The sequence below is a fragment of the Microcaecilia unicolor genome, chromosome 7 (genome assembly GCF_901765095.1).
Source record: "Microcaecilia unicolor chromosome 7, aMicUni1.1, whole genome shotgun sequence".
Taxonomy (NCBI): domain Eukaryota; kingdom Metazoa; phylum Chordata; class Amphibia; order Gymnophiona; family Siphonopidae; genus Microcaecilia; species Microcaecilia unicolor.
Window position 1 is genome coordinate 100,090,012 of NC_044037.1, and position 17,606 is coordinate 100,107,617.

Sequence of the window (17,606 nt, forward strand, 5' to 3'; positions counted from 1 at the left end):
GTGAACAGCACCGAGTAGCCTCGGGACACTGTGTGTCATAAATCATCTGACGCTTACATTTATACTTCCCTACTGGGCCTGCGCATTTGGCCCCTTACACGTCATACCTGTCATGCGCAGTAAACATTTGTAGTTCTTACAGTACAAAATTGTAGTCCCAGTACGTACACACGTCATAACACTGAAATGATACTGGCAAGAAAAACGAAACTTAGCAGCTTGTTCTGTACACACACAATGCTCCTTTCTAGCACAGGAGATAAGGTGCGGCTCAGGAATGCAGGGGGGGTGTCAGCACCCTCCAAGGTCGCCTATTCAGATGGCGTTGCTACGTGCAAGCTGGTCTTGTATAGGCCTTGCAAACTACTGTTACAAGCTATATATATATATCTAATAGCCCCGCATTCTGTCTGTACATTAGTAAACAGCAAACTTGTCTTGTTAGTAAACAGTAAAACTGGATAAGGCACAAATGTCCAGTGCAGTAATAAGGTGTGGCCAAACAGCCAAAAGCAGAGGTAGAGTGCATAAGTAAAAGTCCATCAGTAGGCACAAAACATGAGGTTGTCCTGTTGCTCAGTAGTATTCAGGTAGTACCGGCGTTCCACTCCTTCATTCCCCCCTTTTGATACTTGAACATCCATTCTGGTGGAGAGTATCACCTCCACGAACCCTGAAACGGAAAGAAAGGACAAGGATAGTTAGAGAGGGAGGCAACAAGCGAGCCCTAAGCCCTTGCGCAGCCGTTGGTCGCTTCGCCGGGGTTGAGACGGAGGGCCCCTAGTGGAATCCCCCCCCCTTTGTAGCCGGTCTTTTGCTGGCACAAGGGTGATGGCCCATTGAGTGACTCAGGGGGTTCAAAGTGCACATCAGCCACAAGGTGCTTCATCGTCAGCTTCATCAGACTGGGGGATGGGGGAGTACATCTGGAGAGCCATAAGTTGAGCAGCAGCACGGCGGTCAGCGATGCTTTCCATGGTGGAGCGGAGACACCTGAAAACTAAGGGGAGAGACAAAGGTATTATTAGGCAAGACAGCAAGAACAGGCCACCCATGACGAGGAGGCCGTGCAGGCTCCCGGAGGTTGGGAGCCAGCTGGTGAGGGAGGAAGTCCAATCCCAGGCACTGTTCCAGGTCTGGACGGGGACGTGGGCTAGCTTGACCATCCGGTCAGTTATCTCCCTGATGACATGGCTCTGGTCATCAATCTGTAAGCAGCAATTACTGAGGTTAAACTTGCCACACACCCCGCCCTCCTGGGCTAAGAGGTAGTCAAGAGCCAAGCGATTTTGGTAGACGGCGGTAATGAGCTTAGTGTTCTGTCGAGCTAGGATATTGAGGGCCAGGGCAGAATCGTTAGTGAGGATTTCGAGTACGGCCTGTAGGCGAATAATGCGATTTAGCATGTAGATAGGGGTGCGGTATCCCCATGTACCATCTTCAGCCCACGTGGCCGGTCCATAGTAATGAATGATGCGTTCAGGCGGCCACTCATTGTCTTTCCAGTCTCCAATTTGGACCTTGGGCTTGACGGGTGGGGAAGACCGTCGTCGTCGAGTAGGATTATCAGGCCCCTTTTCCACGTAAAGGGGGATACCCAAAGTTTCGCCAACTTGTATGGGCAGAAGGAAAAAACTAGGTCGGACCGTGCCCAAGAGGCAGGTACCGTACCAGCGGGTCGGGAGCTGTTCATAGGCCCTGCGTCCGCAGATATAGTAGTAGCCCGCCGGGGCTACCCACTTGAGGGACGCGTTCCCTCCGTAGGTCCATGTCATGTTCAAGGTGGGTTCTGTCCAGATAGGCTCCGGGGCGGGCAGGTTGTCCGTTTGCCACCAGGTCGTCCGGCTGCCATTGTAGTGAAGAACCCCCGTACAAGCAGAGTCTCCCACTGGTACAGAGTAACGCTTCGATGGCGCTCGACTAGCGCAGAGGGTACCTATGATGTTTGTTCTCAGGGCCCATTCGTACGGCTTCGGCCGTTGGGGAAAGGTAATGTTAGTGGTGTTGAGTGCATCCCATGTGTGTTGTCGGATCTCTCTCGCTTCCCAGGGCCATTGTTCACCCATGTCGGTGCCTCCACAGACGAAACAGTTGGCAATTCCGAGGGAGAGGGCGATGTTTTCAGCCAAATTAAGGAACATATTTCGGGCTTCTGGGGAAATGGGGAATTTAGTCTCGGTCTGCTCGGCACGAGCAATTTCATCAAATACGTCTTGGTAGCCGACAACAGTAGTCTGGTAGTGCGTAGGAGGCTTCGTTTCGAGACTCTGATATATGGTAATATATGTCAACGGATCCATTCCTCCGCCGTCAATGCCGAGGCCCCACGTTCCTCTCCAGGGCATGTCGTAACCTCGGATGGGCCAGTCTAGGGACACATAGTTACCAGAACCTCGACGAAATTCGCCCAGGCCGGCGCATCCGGCATATCCTCCTCCCGTATAAGCACATACTCGGTCCCAGCCCGAGGCTCGAGTATCGCCGGCGCATGGGAGCCACACCCACGGGGAGCAGCATCTCATGTCTGGACTGAAGGGGCAGACATACTTGTGGTCCTTAACGTATGCCTCTCGCCAACTCTGGCTACCACACTTGCGAGACCAAGGGTGCTTGTCCATGGCGGCACAGACGTCGAAGGTGAGGGTTGCTACAGTTTGGATGCCACCGACAAGGATACGAGTGGAATTAATGTAATACAGAATGCCATCTCCCTCGACTCCCGGAGGTCCGGCCACATACGCAGGGAGTCCTACGCTGAGGGTGACATTGTAGTATCTTGGTTTGGTGGGGCTGTGACAGATAGTGAGATTTCCTTGGAGGCATCTGTGGAACTGTTGGAGGCCATTCGGAGTGATGAGGGCACAAGTCGGGAGAAACTGGCAACCGCCTTCCGGGGGCTGCGTCTGGTGAATGAGGGTAGTGACTAGGTGATATCCTCCCTCTATACGGTGGCGCACGAGGCGCAAACATTCAGTACAGTTCTGGCTCAAGGGGTAATAGCTCGGGACTGAGCAGAGGAGGAGTAGTAGGCTCAGCATCATATATGCGGTGGAAGGTATCCGAGCCTTTGCAGCAAGAAGATGATAAGGCCCACGATTATGGCTGCGATAAAGAGAGAGCCAAAAACGCAGTGGGTCCAGAAACTGAGTTCCTGTTGCTGGGCAGGCATGAGTCTGGTGGTTCACGTCTTTCTTAGAGTCAGCCGTAATGGAGCGTCAGGATGTTGGTGCGCAGTCCAACGCTTCAGGGAGCCGCTAGTGGGAGCAGCAGGCTTCAATCGGGTCCAATGTATCCACACTGGGCTTCCTGCAATTTTAACAGCGGTGGAGGTCGTTAGGAGAACAAGGGAGGGCCCCTTCCATTTTGGCTTTAGGCAGTCAGATTCATCCCACTCTTTTACCCATACCTCGTCTCCCACCCTGAACCTGTGCGTCGGATTGGTGAGGACCAAGGGAGCTACTCTTTCAGTGTACTGCTGGATGTCTTGCACTACCTGGTGTAAGGCTCTCATCTGTTTTACTAAGGAACTCTCACCCTGTATCTGCAAGGAGTCGGGAAAGGAGGGCAGTGGTGGTGGCCTAGCGTACATCATCTCGTAAGGAGTAAGGCCTGTAGCCTTGGGGGTACACCTAAGATGCAGCAAGGCCAGGGGGAGCAGGTCGGGCCACTTGGCTTTTGCTTCTTGGCATAGCTTGGCAAGCTGGTTCTTCAGGGATCGGTTAGCCCTCTCTACTACTCCACTGCTTTGGGGTCTCCAGGCACAATGCAACTTCCAATCGAGGCCCAGTCTGGTACTGAGCTGTTGTGTTACTTCACTGGCGAAGGCGGGGCCGTTGTCAGAATTTATTTGCTTGGGGAGGCCGTATCTGGGTAGGATTTGATGAAGCAGTAGGGAGGTAACTTCTTTAGCCATTTCCGTTCTAGTAGGCTGGGCTTCAATCCATCCGGTGTAGGTACACACGGCGACGAGGATAGCTTTGTAGCCGCGCGCCGGGGGCATGTGTGTGAAGTCAATCTGGCACACGTGGAAAGGGCTGGTGCCTCGGAGAACATGTCCTGGCATAGGGCCGGGCCCCGTTCGAGGGTTGTTCCGGGCACAAGTCGCGCATCGGCTGGAAGCGTTTTTGGTCCACAGGGATAGTTTGTTGATGTAGTAGGTCTTCTCAAGTAAGCGCCCCAGGGCGTCCCTTCCCAGGTGGGTGCGGTCGTGAGCCTCCTTGGCCACCGTCCAGGCCAAGGCTTCGGGTATCCATATGCGCCCATCCTGTAGTATCCACCAGCCATTGCGTGACTGTAGACCCTCTTGTTGGGCCCATTCCGTTTCTTGGGGGGTGTAAATAGGGGTCTCCGTAGGGAGCTGGACGACGAGTACGGGGTCAGGAGGGTGAGAGGAGTAGGGGAGCTGACTTGCCCTTTTTGCAGCGTCGTCTGCCCGCTGATTTCCCCGGGCGATAGGGTCCGTTCTTCCCGTGTGGGCCCTGCAATGCATCACAGCCACCTTCTTCGGCTTCCATACCGATTCGAGTAATTGGCAGATCTCAGCGGCATTTGCAAGTCCTTTCCCTTCTGCTGTCAAAAATCCCCTCTCCTTGTACAAGGCTCCGTGCACCTGGAGGGTGAGGAAAGCGTATTTGGAGTCGGTGTAAATGTTAACAACTTTTCCTTCAGCCCACAGGAGGGCTCTGGTGAGGGCGATTAGCTCCGCTTTCTGGGCTGATGTTCCGGGTGTCAGAGCCATAGCCTCGATCACATGGTCCTCAGATACCACCGCATAGCCAGCTCTTCGAATTCCCTCTATCACCTGGCTGCTTCCATCGGTAAAAAGGGTGATGCCCCCTTGCCAGGGTTGATCCTTCAGGTCAGGTCTGCTCGAGTGCACAGTGGCCATTACCTCTTCGCAGTCGTGGAGTGGTGGTTCAGGGGCCGGAAGGAGGGTGGCAGGATTGAGGTTGGTCGTGTCCAGGATCCGCACCTCCGGATTCTCGCACAGGAGGGCTTGGTATTTGACCAATCGGGAGTTGGTCATCCATCTGGGTCCGTGGCTCTCGAGTAGGCCGCGGATGGTGTGGGGTGTGGTCACAAAAAGTGTTTGGCCGAATGTGAGTTTATTGGCCTCGTGTATCAGGAGACAGGCCGCTGCAATGCTTCGGAGACAGCCCGGCCATCCTCGTGCCACGTTGTCCATGCTCTTGGAGAGGTATGCTACAGGGCGTTGCCAGGTGCCGACCAGTTGGGTGAGGACTCCAAGTGCCAATCCCTTCTTTTCGTCGATGAACAAGTGGAACGGCTTAGTCACATCTGGCAGTCCGAGCGCTGGTGGGGCCGCAAGGGCATCCTTAAGGTCCTGAAGGGCTTTCAGTTCGTGTTTCTCCCACTCGAGATTTTGGCCCTCGAGTTCAGGTCCTTTCAGTTTGGCGTACAAACTGTGGGTCAGGATGGCAAAATTGATAATCCAAATGCGGCAATATCCAGCGGCTCCGAGGAGTGCCCGTAGTTCCTTCTTATTTGCAGGAGTGGGTTGGTTGCGGATGGCTTGGGTTCGGGGGATACCGAGCCTTCGGGTTCCTTCTCGGAGGCGAAACCCCAGATACTCGACTTCGATCTCGCATATCTGCGCCTTCTTGCGACTGGCCCGGTACCCCTGGGCTTCCAGGGTTTTCAAGAGGTAAAGGGTGGCTTCTGCACAGTCCGTGTACGTCTCACGGGCCACCAACAGGTCATCCACGTATTGGACGACCGGCCCGTACTCGTCTTGGTACGTTTTCAGGTCCTGGGCAAGCTGGTCACCAAAGAGGGTGGGGGAGTTCTTGAACCCCTGGGGAAGCCGGGTCCATGTATATTGCTGCTTGGTTCCCGTCTGCAAGTCTTCCCACGTGAAGGCAAACAACTTTTGGCTGTCAACAGCAAGAGGGATGGAGAAGAAGGCGTCCTTCAAATCAATGACACTGTACCACTTGGTCTGAGATGGCACTTGGGCCAGGATGGAGTATGGGTTCGGTACGAGGGCAACGATGTCGGCTACCTGGTTGTTGACTTTCCTCAGGTCCTGGACGGGTCTGTACTCGGATGTTCCTGGCTTCTTAACGGGCAACAATGGGGTGTTCCATGCGGATCTGATTGGTTTAAGGACTCCCTGTTGAAGGAGTTTCTGTAGATGTATGTGCATACTATGCCGGGCTGCATAGGGGATGTGGTATTGTCCTTGGTTAACAACTTGAGCATTCGGTTTGAGCTCAATCCAGATGGGGATAGCGTTTACGGCCAGTCCGCCGGGGTTCAATTCTGCCCATACATCAGGCACTTCATCCATTATGGCCCGCCTCTGCTGGGCGAAAGGGGTGTTCTGGTCGTAACGGCAGTCGCCGGATCCCGCAGTTGGGGGAACATGTAGTCTCCATTCTTCTCTTACTGGACAGATAAGTGTTACTGGCCGATCTTCAAAGCGAGCTTCCACTTCACCCGTAGTCTTGAACTTCAAGGTGGCCTGGAGCTTACAGAGTAGGTCTCGACCAATCAAGGGGACCGGGCATCCAGGGATGTGTATGAACTGATGGGACACCATCGTCCCTCCGATCTGGACTTGGCGCTCTTTGAGGAGGGGGGCCGCAAGGGATTTCCCGGAGGCTCCCACAATTGGTATAGTTTCTTTCGTGGCTGGGGCTATGGCAGTGGTGATAACAGATCGCTGGGCCCCTGTGTCTAGTAAGGCCTTCATAGATTCTGTCCCCACTCGAATTTCCACCAGAGGGTCAGTGGGGACTCTGCCCTCCCGGTTTCTTCATGCTGAGCCGTCTCGGGTAGCGTCCACAGCCATCTGCCATTCCCTCCGGTCATCCCGTCCTCTCTCTCTTCGGCCCCTCCCACGGCCTCGCCTAGGGGCCCCCGTACGGTCGCCGGTCTCCTCCTCTCTCTGCCGGTCCCATGATTCCTCTTCTCTCGGGTTGTCCCGTATCTCCTCTGGACAATCAGCCCACCAGTGTCCTTCTTGTCGGCAATTTGCACACTGGTTACGCCCTATGGGGGACCGCGTTCCTCTTGTTCTCCTGCCCCTCCCCTTTGGTCTAGACCTCATTCGTTCTTCCAGCACCGTAGCCAACACATCTGCCTTCTCCCGCATCCGTCTGGTCGATTCCTTCCGGGCCTCCACCTTCTCCTCCTGGTCGCGATATCCGAATACGCGATCAGCTATAGCTTTCAGTTGGCTTAGGCTCATCCCTTCGAACCCCTCCGTTCTCTGTAGCTTTCTTCGTATATCCGGTGCTGACTGGCTAACAAAACTCATAACCACGGTTGGGAGGTTCTTAGGGTCTTCGGGATTTATCGGGCTGTGCCTTCTGAATGCTTCCATAAGTCGTTCAAGGAAGTCCCCTGGACTCTCGTCCTTTTGTTGGACCACATTGTGGATTTTCCCCATGTTGGTAACCTTCTGCTTCCCCTTCTTTAAGGCGGCCAGGTACGCCTGTTGGTATCGGCGGATAAAGGTTTGGCCTTCGGCGGTTCGGTAATCCCACGTGGGGGCAGCGATGGGCGCCTCCGTTTCTAGTAGGTTCTGTAAATTGGCATGGGCCGGATTCGCATCCCGGACGGCTTGCTCCATATTTTGTTGTAAAAGGCGGCGTTCTTCAGAGGTCAGGATGTGGGCGCTCAACTGCCTAAGGTCGGCCCAAGTTGGATTGTAGCTGTATATAATGCCTTCCACCAGCTCTATCAGCTGCTCGGGTTTCTGGTCGTAGGACGGCCCATGGAATTTCCAGTTATACAAATCGGCACTTGAGAAGGGAACGTGACTATAGACTGTTGATTCGATGGGCTGGCCCCCCCCCTCTGCCGGGTTAGGGGTATAGGTGGTGGACTGTCGGACTGGGAATAAGTGGGAGGTTCCCCCTTTCCGGCTGGACGGAAGGGCCTGTTGCGGACTCGATTGGGGGAACCGAGTAATGTTCTTCACAACCCGTGTACTCTTCCGTGTGGTTGCGAGGCCAGGTGACTCAGGTGAGGCTGGGTGGGACGTCTCCCCGGCATCCGACTCTGACCCGGAAGTCTCGGCGTCAGCGGGGCCTTCTGCTAGGCCCGTAAGGTCAGGGTACATAGGAGCATAGGGCGGCGGCGCGATGTCGTCTTCGTATGCTTCCGCCGTAGCAAGTATCGGGGCTTTTGGAGGCTTCTTCTCGGCCAAACCCTGAACTTTCCCTGCGGTCTTCTTTGGGGGTTTTTTTCTAGAAAGTGTGTTGGTAGTACTGGGCGTAGTTCCTGCCTTAACTCTGGTAGCAGGGGGCGTGGTCTCAGTGGCTTCAGTGCTAGGGGCGGTAGGCCGTATGGGGGCGGTCCCTGCGGCCTTCGGGACGGCAGCGGTTGCCGAGCTTTGAAGAGCGAAGGCATGGGTCGGCAGGGTTCTAAGCTTGGTTTTCCGGCCTTTTCTCTGCTTTACCAACATAAGGGCGGCCTTTTCTACCTTCCGTTGGGCCCAAGCTGGCGGATCCCGGACTACATCCAACCACGCTTCTATGTATGGAATGTCCTCAGGACAGCCTGGGTTTCCCTCAATTATAACAATATTCATGACCGCCGCCACCTTTTCATACTCGAATGACCCTTCCGGGGGCCATCCAGCAATTCCTAGCCCTGGCCACATAAATTGACATCTCTGTATCATCCCGGCCCTGCTACATTTATCTAGGTCGAACACTTCGCTAAAGTGTTCCGTCATTAAATCTAACGGTGAAGACCCACCCCCGCCCATCCTAACCTGAGTGCCAAAGGACAGGTGACGGACAAAGGGGGAAAGGGGAGGTGGAGGAGTAAGGGGTCTCGTTCCACCAGACACAGAAGGGTCAACACTCGGCCTGACCAGGACGCGGTCGCCCGGCCTGGAACTGCAAGCCCACTCACACACTTTCACACGCCACAAGAAACCCCCCCCGTTCGTTCGCCGCTCGGTTTCGTCGCCGGAGCCTAGTGAGTTTCGGGACCTAGTCGGATACCAATAGTCCGTATTAGTCACTGGCTAAAAGAGGGTGATCACGCCTCTTCTTCGGTCCTTACTGGGCCGGTCACTACGTAGAGTATACTCGCCTGTCCGCCGGGGTCGCAGGCCGCGCCGTCGTGCGCTTCTCCCTGAAATGGAAAAAGGTGCCTTGTCGGAGCCACACAACCCCCTCTACAGTCAGGCGGAGTGGATCGGCCCTCCTCCGGGAGATGGACGCTGAAATCAGCGGTGGCCACTCACCACCTCCTCGGGTGGGAATCGATGACCCGATCCGACTGCAGTGGGGGAGGGGAAGAATATAATCCGATTCCCCTTTCTACTTCCGTCCCATCTGGGTCGCCAATGAAACAGGTGGGAAATCAGGAGACGAAAGGCGAATTTTGGTTCCAAACAAGGCAACTTTATTGCTAGCAAGTGAACAGCACCGAGTAGCCTCGGGACACTGTGTGTCATAAATCATCTGACGCTTACATTTATACTTCCCTACTGGGCCTGCGCATTTGGCCCCTTACACGTCATACCTGTCATGCGCAGTAAACATTTGTAGTTCTTACAGTACAAAATTGTAGTCCCAGTACGTACACACGTCATAACACTGAAATGATACTGGCAAGAAAAACGAAACTTAGCAGCTTGTTCTGTACACACACAATGCTCCTTTCTAGCACAGGAGATAAGGTGCGGCTCAGGAATGCAGGGGGGGTGTCAGCACCCTCCAAGGTCGCCTATTCAGATGGCGTTGCTACGTGCAAGCTGGTCTTGTATAGGCCTTGCAAACTACTGTTACAAGCTATATATATATATCTAATAGCCCCGCATTCTGTCTGTACATTAGTAAACAGCAAACTTGTCTTGTTAGTAAACAGTAAAACTGGATAAGGCACAAATGTCCAGTGCAGTAATAAGGTGTGGCCAAACAGCCAAAAGCAGAGGTAGAGTGCATAAGTAAAAGTCCATCAGTAGGCACAAAACATGAGGTTGTCCTGTTGCTCAGTAGTATTCAGGTAGTACCGGCGTTCCACTCCTTCAATCCCAACATGGGAGAAGAAGTTAAAGTGAAGGGCCTATCCTAACATGGGTTCATGTGTTCTAAAATCACTCTGCTAATGTAGGAAAATGAGTTTTGAGTTTAGTCTTAGCTTGAAAGGAGGTTGGATTTGTTGGAATGTAATTGTATTTTACATGCATTGACTGTCACCTATTATTTCTCTGTGATTACTCTGTGACCTCTGATGTGAATTACTTAGAGAGGTCACACAGCTATGCAACTTCCTGTGGGGGTTAGATGCAGCACATGCAGCACATGGAGCACATGGAGCTCATGATCTCTCCTAACCTGAGAGGATCTATGGTGGTGTGAGCATCCATTACCATCTAAGCACATGGAAGGAGCTGATAATACAAATGTATAGTAATATGTATATATAAGCCTGTCTGATTATAATCTAACTGCAAACTGTGAGTAAACAGATGTTTTGTTACTTCAACTTTAAAGTGACTCAGCAGTGAATTATTCAGGGGTGAATGAGAGAGAGATGAAGAAAGAAATTAACATTTCTAAAGCTGAAGCTGTGTGTACTAAAATCTGTTAATTATTTACTACAAATAATCCAACAAAAGGGTTATGGGCCCAGGGCCAGGAATTGAAAAAGAAGAGAAATATTACCAGGCAGAAAAAAAGGCCACATTTTTCTCTTAAGTTTTAAAGGAAAGATTCAGTCTGTCTCTCTCTCCCCCCACATAGCAGACAGAAGGCTAAGAAAATGGCTGAGGGAGGAAATTCACCATTGTTCTATTCTCTCAAGGTGCCTAAATTAACTGAGTTTAATTATCAGCAGTGGGAACTAAGATTCATATGTCTCCTTCGAGCAAAAGGATTACATATATGCTTAGACCAAGACAGAACAGCTGAAAATATGGCTGAATGGGACAATGCAAACTATTATGTGAAGTGCATGCTTTTGGAAGCTCTCTCAGAGAAACAAGCCATATTAGTGGAGGGAAAAGATACACCAAAGGACATTTTATATAAACTGAGAACTATGTATGCAACTACATATGCAAAGCAGCAACCAATTTGGTTAGCAGAGTTGAATGAAACCAAATTAAGTAATAAAAGTAAATGTAATGATCACATTATGCATCTTATGTCTTCATTTCAAAAGCTAGAACTTTCTGGAATTCCCATGTGTGATGCATTGAAAAGAGCATTTCTTTTTACCTCACTATCAAAGAAGTTTGATGTTTTTAGGTCTGTAAATGAGGCCATTGAAGGGCAATCTTTTGAACAGGCAACATCAAAACTAAGGCAGGAATGCATAATAAATGATTCTGAGGAGATGTGTTCTCAAAGCAAGTCAGAGAGAAATGAAACAAATTTCTTGGCAAAGAACAGAGGAAGGCGGAGCTATGAGAAAACTCCACCCAAGGGCAAGCTGATTTGCTACTCATGTGGAAAGGAGGGACATGTATCTAAATGGTGTAAGGAAACACAAAACACTCCCTCTAGCTCACCTAAGCCAATGGAACTAAAGAATTTTCAAACCAGGAAATGTATGAAGGACAAAGATAAACACAAGGGCTTTCTAATGACAGAAAAATCTTTGACTATGGTAAATAATAATTCAAATGAAAGTACTTGGATTTTGGATTCGGGGAGTACATGCCATTTAACCAATTGTAAAGATTTCTTTCAGGAAATGTGTCCAGAGGAAGGTATTCTTAAAACTGCAAACGCAGGGACTGCTAAGATCCAAGCAAAAGGTATTGGATTCTTAAAATGCAAAGTGTCTAATGAAGTTAAAGAAATTCCTGTAAGTGATGTCTTGTATATTCCCCAAGCAGTTTGCAATATGCTTAGTGTATCTACATTAGATAAGAAGGGATTTGTGATTCATTTTGAAAATAGTAAGTGCACAATCTCTAAAAATGATGAAGTGTATGCTGAAGCTTTTATGCATAATGATGTTTATAAGCTGAACATTTCAGGTGAAGCCTCACATATGGCGCAAGTAAGGAAGAATGATGGTAAATGTAGTCTGGAAATCTGGCATCGCCGCCTGGGACATCGTGATTCTAAGGTGATCCAGGATCTTTACAGTAAGCAACTGGCCACCGGCATTCAGATAAGTGCAGATGCTGGTAAAATGGAGAAATGCATAGACTGTGTTACTCAAAAAGGTGTGAGACCCTCATTTCCTGCATACACAGGAAATAGGAGTAATAAAGTGCTGGACTTAATACACAGTGACTTATGTGGACCGTTTAATATCCCATCATTGGGAAATAACAGATTTGTGCTAATATTCTTGGATGATTTCTCTAGATATTGTGTGGCCTATTTGCTGAAAGAAAAAAGTCAAGTCACAGACATGCTGAAGAAATACGTAGCCATGGTGAGCAATAAATTTGAAAGAAAACCAAAGGTTCTTCAGACCGACAATGGTGGTGAGTTCACTTCACAAAGCATGCGCACATTTCTAGAACAAGAAGGCATTCAGCATATCACAACAGTAGCTTATACACCAGAACAAAATTCTGTTGCAGAGAGAAAATTTAGGTCACTTGTGGAAATGACCAGATGTATGCTGTCAGATAGCAATCTCCCTAAAAGACTATGGGGGGAAGCCATTCTCACAGCAGTGTACCTACAAAACAGAATGCCAACTAAAGGCGCTGAGCGCACACCACATGAGACATGGCATGATAGGAAGCCAAACCTGTCACACATAAGAACATTTGGAAGTACAGCATATGCTCATGTACCAAAGCAAAGAAGGCATAAGCTGGATTCCACAACAGAAAGGGGCATTTTAGTTGGCTATGCTCCAGGACACAAAGGATATAGAATTTTGAATCTGAAAACTGGCATTGTTGGCATAAGACATGTTACATATTTTGATGAAAACAAAAGGGTTGATAAAGGCTGGATTATCCCAGATGAGCCTTATCATCCAGAATATGAAACTAGAACCATAATAGACATGCCAGTGTATATAAATGCCATACCAAGGCAGATGTCTGAAAGCAACTCATCTGTATCTAACGAGGAACAGGCAGAGGAAGCAGACACAGAAAGGATCATTGAAGAAGACAGTACAGTTGGAGAAGGGGAATCAATTGGAGAAGAACTCTCAGATTTAGAGGATGCGGAAAGGTCAGACCAACCTGTTGTCAGACGCTCATCCAGGGAAAACAAAGGTGTTCCACCCCCAAGACTGTCTTACCTAACAAAGTCAGCAGAAGCTCAAGAGCCCTTAACATGGGATGAGATTGAGAAAATGCCAGCAGAAGAAGCTGCTGAATGGCGTAAAGCTGCACAAGAAGAAATTGATGCATTGGATAAAAATAATACTTGGATTCTTACAAAATTACCTCCTGGCAAGAAAGCTATAGGATGCAAATGGGTATTCAAGTTAAAAAGGAATGCACAAGGAAAAGTGGAAAGGTATAAAGCCAGATTAGTCGCAAAGGGATATCTTCAAAAATATGGAGAAGATTTTGATGAAGTGTTTGCACCTGTAGTGAAACACACGACAATCAGAACACTTCTGAGCATTGCAGTCTCAAAAGGCATGCAAGTCAACCACATTGATGTGAAAACAGCGTTTCTTCACGGAGATATAACTGAAGACTTGTACATGGAACAGCCAACAGGTTTCATAAATACAAAACAAAGACAGCTAGTGTGTAAATTAAACAAAGGTCTTTATGGATTAAAGCAAAGTGCAAAATGTTGGAATGAAAAATTGCATGAAATATTGACAAATTTAGGATTTAAGCAAGGTGAAGCAGATAAATGTTTGTACACTAGGTGCAGAAATGGACAATATGCATACATTTTAGCTTTTGTTGATGATCTGCTCATTGCAAGCAAAAGTGAGCAAGAGTACAAGGACATTGTAAAGTGTTTAAACCAGAATGTTGAGATAAAAGAACTTGGAAATGTGTCATACTATCTTGGTATAGAAATTGAGAAACAAAATGATGGTTCTTATCTTCTAAGCCAGAAGCAGAAAATAAATGAGCTTATTGAAAGTTTAGGTATGCAAGATGCCCAAGTTGTAAGCACTCCCATGATCACTGATTTTCTGAAGGATGAAACAGTAAGAGAACCTTTACCAGATAACATCCAATATAGATCAGCCATAGGTAAGCTTTTATATCTAGCTACCACATACAGGGCTGATATAGCAAATGCAGTAGGAATTTTGAGCAGAAGGGTCAGCTCACCTACCAAATCAGATTGGACTGCAGTTAAAAGGATGGTAAGGTATTTAAAGGGTACCATTGATTGTAAATTAAAGATTTCAGCCAATAGTAATCCAAAACTAATATGTTACTGTGATTCAGATTGGGCAGGGGATCATTCTAATTATAAATCCACAAGTGGATATGTGTTTATGTATGGAAATGTACAAATTTCATGGGCCAGTCATAAACAAAGTATTGTGAGTTTGTCTTCTACAGAAGCTGAATATGTGGCTGTATCGGAAGCGTGCAGAGAACTGATGTGGATTGAAAAACTTTTGCTGGATTTCGGAATAGCTGAACAGAGACCAATCCAGATAATGGAAGATAATCAGAGCTGCATCCGACTGTCACAGAATGACAAGGTTCAGTCACGCACCAAGCACATCGCAACGAAATACCACAACGTGCGAGAGTTGGCGAAAGAAGGGGTCATCAGTCTACACTATTGTCACACCAGTGAGATGACAGCTGACATCATGACCAAACCGTTACCCAGAGAACATTTTGTGAATCTGCGTATAAAGCTTGGACTTTGTATGAATAAATAATTGCATGACAGTTATGCATGAGAAGGGGTTTGTTGGAATGTAATTGTATTTTACATGCATTGACTGTCACCTATTATTTCTCTGTGATTACTCTGTGACCTCTGATGTGAATTACTTAGAGAGGTCACACAGCTATGCAACTTCCTGTGGGGGTTAGATGCAGCACATGCAGCACATGGAGCACATGGAGCTCATGATCTCTCCTAACCTGAGAGGATCTATGGTGGTGTGAGCATCCATTACCATCTAAGCACATGGAAGGAGCTGATAATACAAATGTATAGTAATATGTATATATAAGCCTGTCTGATTATAATCTAACTGCAAACTGTGAGTAAACAGATGTTTTGTTACTTCAACTTTAAAGTGACTCAGCAGTGAATTATTCAGGGGTGAATGAGAGAGAGATGAAGAAAGAAATTAACATTTCTAAAGCTGAAGCTGTGTGTACTAAAATCTGTTAATTATTTACTACAAATAATCCAACAGGATTAATACCATAATGCACTGCTTCTTGTGCTACCTTTTTTAAAGGTGTTGATCAGGAAAGCCAGATTAAGACAAAATCTTTGGGTCCAGGTGGGGGAAAACACCACGGTAACAAGAAACTATTGAAAGTAAAACAAAGGGTGGGGGGATTTGTATTTCGCTCGCACCTTTTCTATAGCATCTCAAGGTAAGTTACAAACATGTACAGTAGGTATTTCCCCATCCCTGGAGGGTTTACAATCTTCATTTGTACCAGAGGCAATGGAAGATTAATTTTTTATGTTTTAAATCAGGGCTTTTTTTGAGTACCGGCACCTTTTCCATTGTCTGCTATAATTGACCCATGGACCCCAAGTTTTAATGAAAGAGCTCAGGCTCTACACACCAATTCTGCCTTGTCATAGGTTCTGTGACTGGTTGCAGAGGGCCTGGCTATTGTGGGGTGGATCCCTCAGTGATCACCCCACCCTTGAAGGGTGGCCTAGCATTTGAGTACCGGCACCTTTTTTGCTAGAAAAGATGCACTGTTTTAAATATTAGGAGGTAATAGAAGATTAAGTGACTTGCCCTAGATCACAGCCCATTTATTTTTTAAATAAATAAATTGCTAGATGCCTGAAGGAGACATCATATCAGCTTATTTGCTTCAGGGGAAGCAGGCTCCTCAGGCCTTGCGGGCTCATTCCATGGTTCTCAGCCCACTCCCATAACCATTAGGCTACTGCTCCACTCCAGCAGAACAATTACGCCTATCAGTTACATAATAACTAATCAAAATATTTATTTAGAGCAATAGTTCCCAACCTCAGGTTTTCAGGGTATTAGCAATGAATGTTCTTGAGCGATTGCATGCACTGCCTCTGCTGCATGCAGCTTTCTCTAATCTGTATTCTTTGTGGATATCCTGAAAACCTAACTGGCTGAGGGGGTGTGGGTGGGTGTTGCCAGAACAGATGTGGGGGAATCACTGATGTAGAACATACATTATGGAGTGCTTAGTTTGCTCTTCAATTTCCTAAACGAGCAATGCCATCTCGCATGAGACATATGGAGAACTATGCAGCACCAGTGAGTGAAGATGATTGCAACTTTAGGAGAAGCTGTTTTGAGCCTGTATTATCTGAGCCCTCTGCTACTGCAGCTGGACTAGTACAGAGATTCTCAATCCAGTCCTCAGGTTTCACCTAGCCAGTCCAGTTTTCAGGATATCCACAGGGAATATGCATCAAATAAATTTACATGCACTGTCTCCATTCTATACAAATCTATCTCATGTATATTAATTGTGGATATCCTGAAAACCTGACTGGTTCGGTGTTTCCTGAGGACTGAACAGAAAACCCATGGATTGGTAGATGGCTGCTTCTTTTTTTCATCTGCTCTGCTTATTGGGTAACAACAACTGCACCACTACAGCATCAAACCTCTGCAGGTTACCCAAATGGCCAAACTGGGCTGTGAAGAGGATTTGGCTTCTTTAAAGATGGTAAAGTCTCTGTCTGTGCCTTCTCTGCTTATCAGTTTTGTTTCGGAGAAAGCATTTCACAGAGTTCATCGGTCTTTTATGTCAAGTGCTGCAGATCTGTGGTTTGTTTTTTTTTTTTAACAACTATTCAGGCTCTTTATCATGCCCCATCTGCAGCAATCTGGGTAAATGGAATTCTTTCTGACACTTTTTATATAGCTAGGGTTACGAAGCAGGGGTGTTCTCTTTCCCCGCTCTTGTTTCTACTTACTAAAGATCTTTTAATTAGGGATATATTGGGTAATGTGGACATAGCGGAGTACAAATTGGAATAGACAGTTTTAAAACCTCTGCATTTGCAGACAATCTTTTAGTCCACATTATTGAGCCTAAGACCTCCTTACCAGCATTGTTAGATACTTGTCAGAATTTCTAGATTTTTTCAGGCTTTCATTTAAATCTCTCTAAGTCAGAAGTCCTAGCGGTAAATCTGGAAAGAGGTGAATGGGAGGAGTTGGGCTGATCCTTGAAGAAGGCACATGATTCATTTACCTATTTGGGAATTCAGCTATGCTCTGACACTTTTCACTTATATTCTACCAATGGTACCATACTATTTTCATTCTCTAAAAACTTGTTACAGCGTGGTCAGATCTCCTGCTGTCTTTGATGGGAAGGATCAGTCTTTTCAGTATGGTTGTCTTCTCCAAATGGTTGTATTTTCTACAACTACTGCCCTATATTTAACTCAAAAAGATGAAAGAAGTCTTTATAGTGTAGTATCTAGGTTCTGCTGGGGGGGGGGGGGTGAGGAGGGAAGAAAAAAAATTAAATTTCAAAATCTTGTGGATAACTGGAAGCTAGG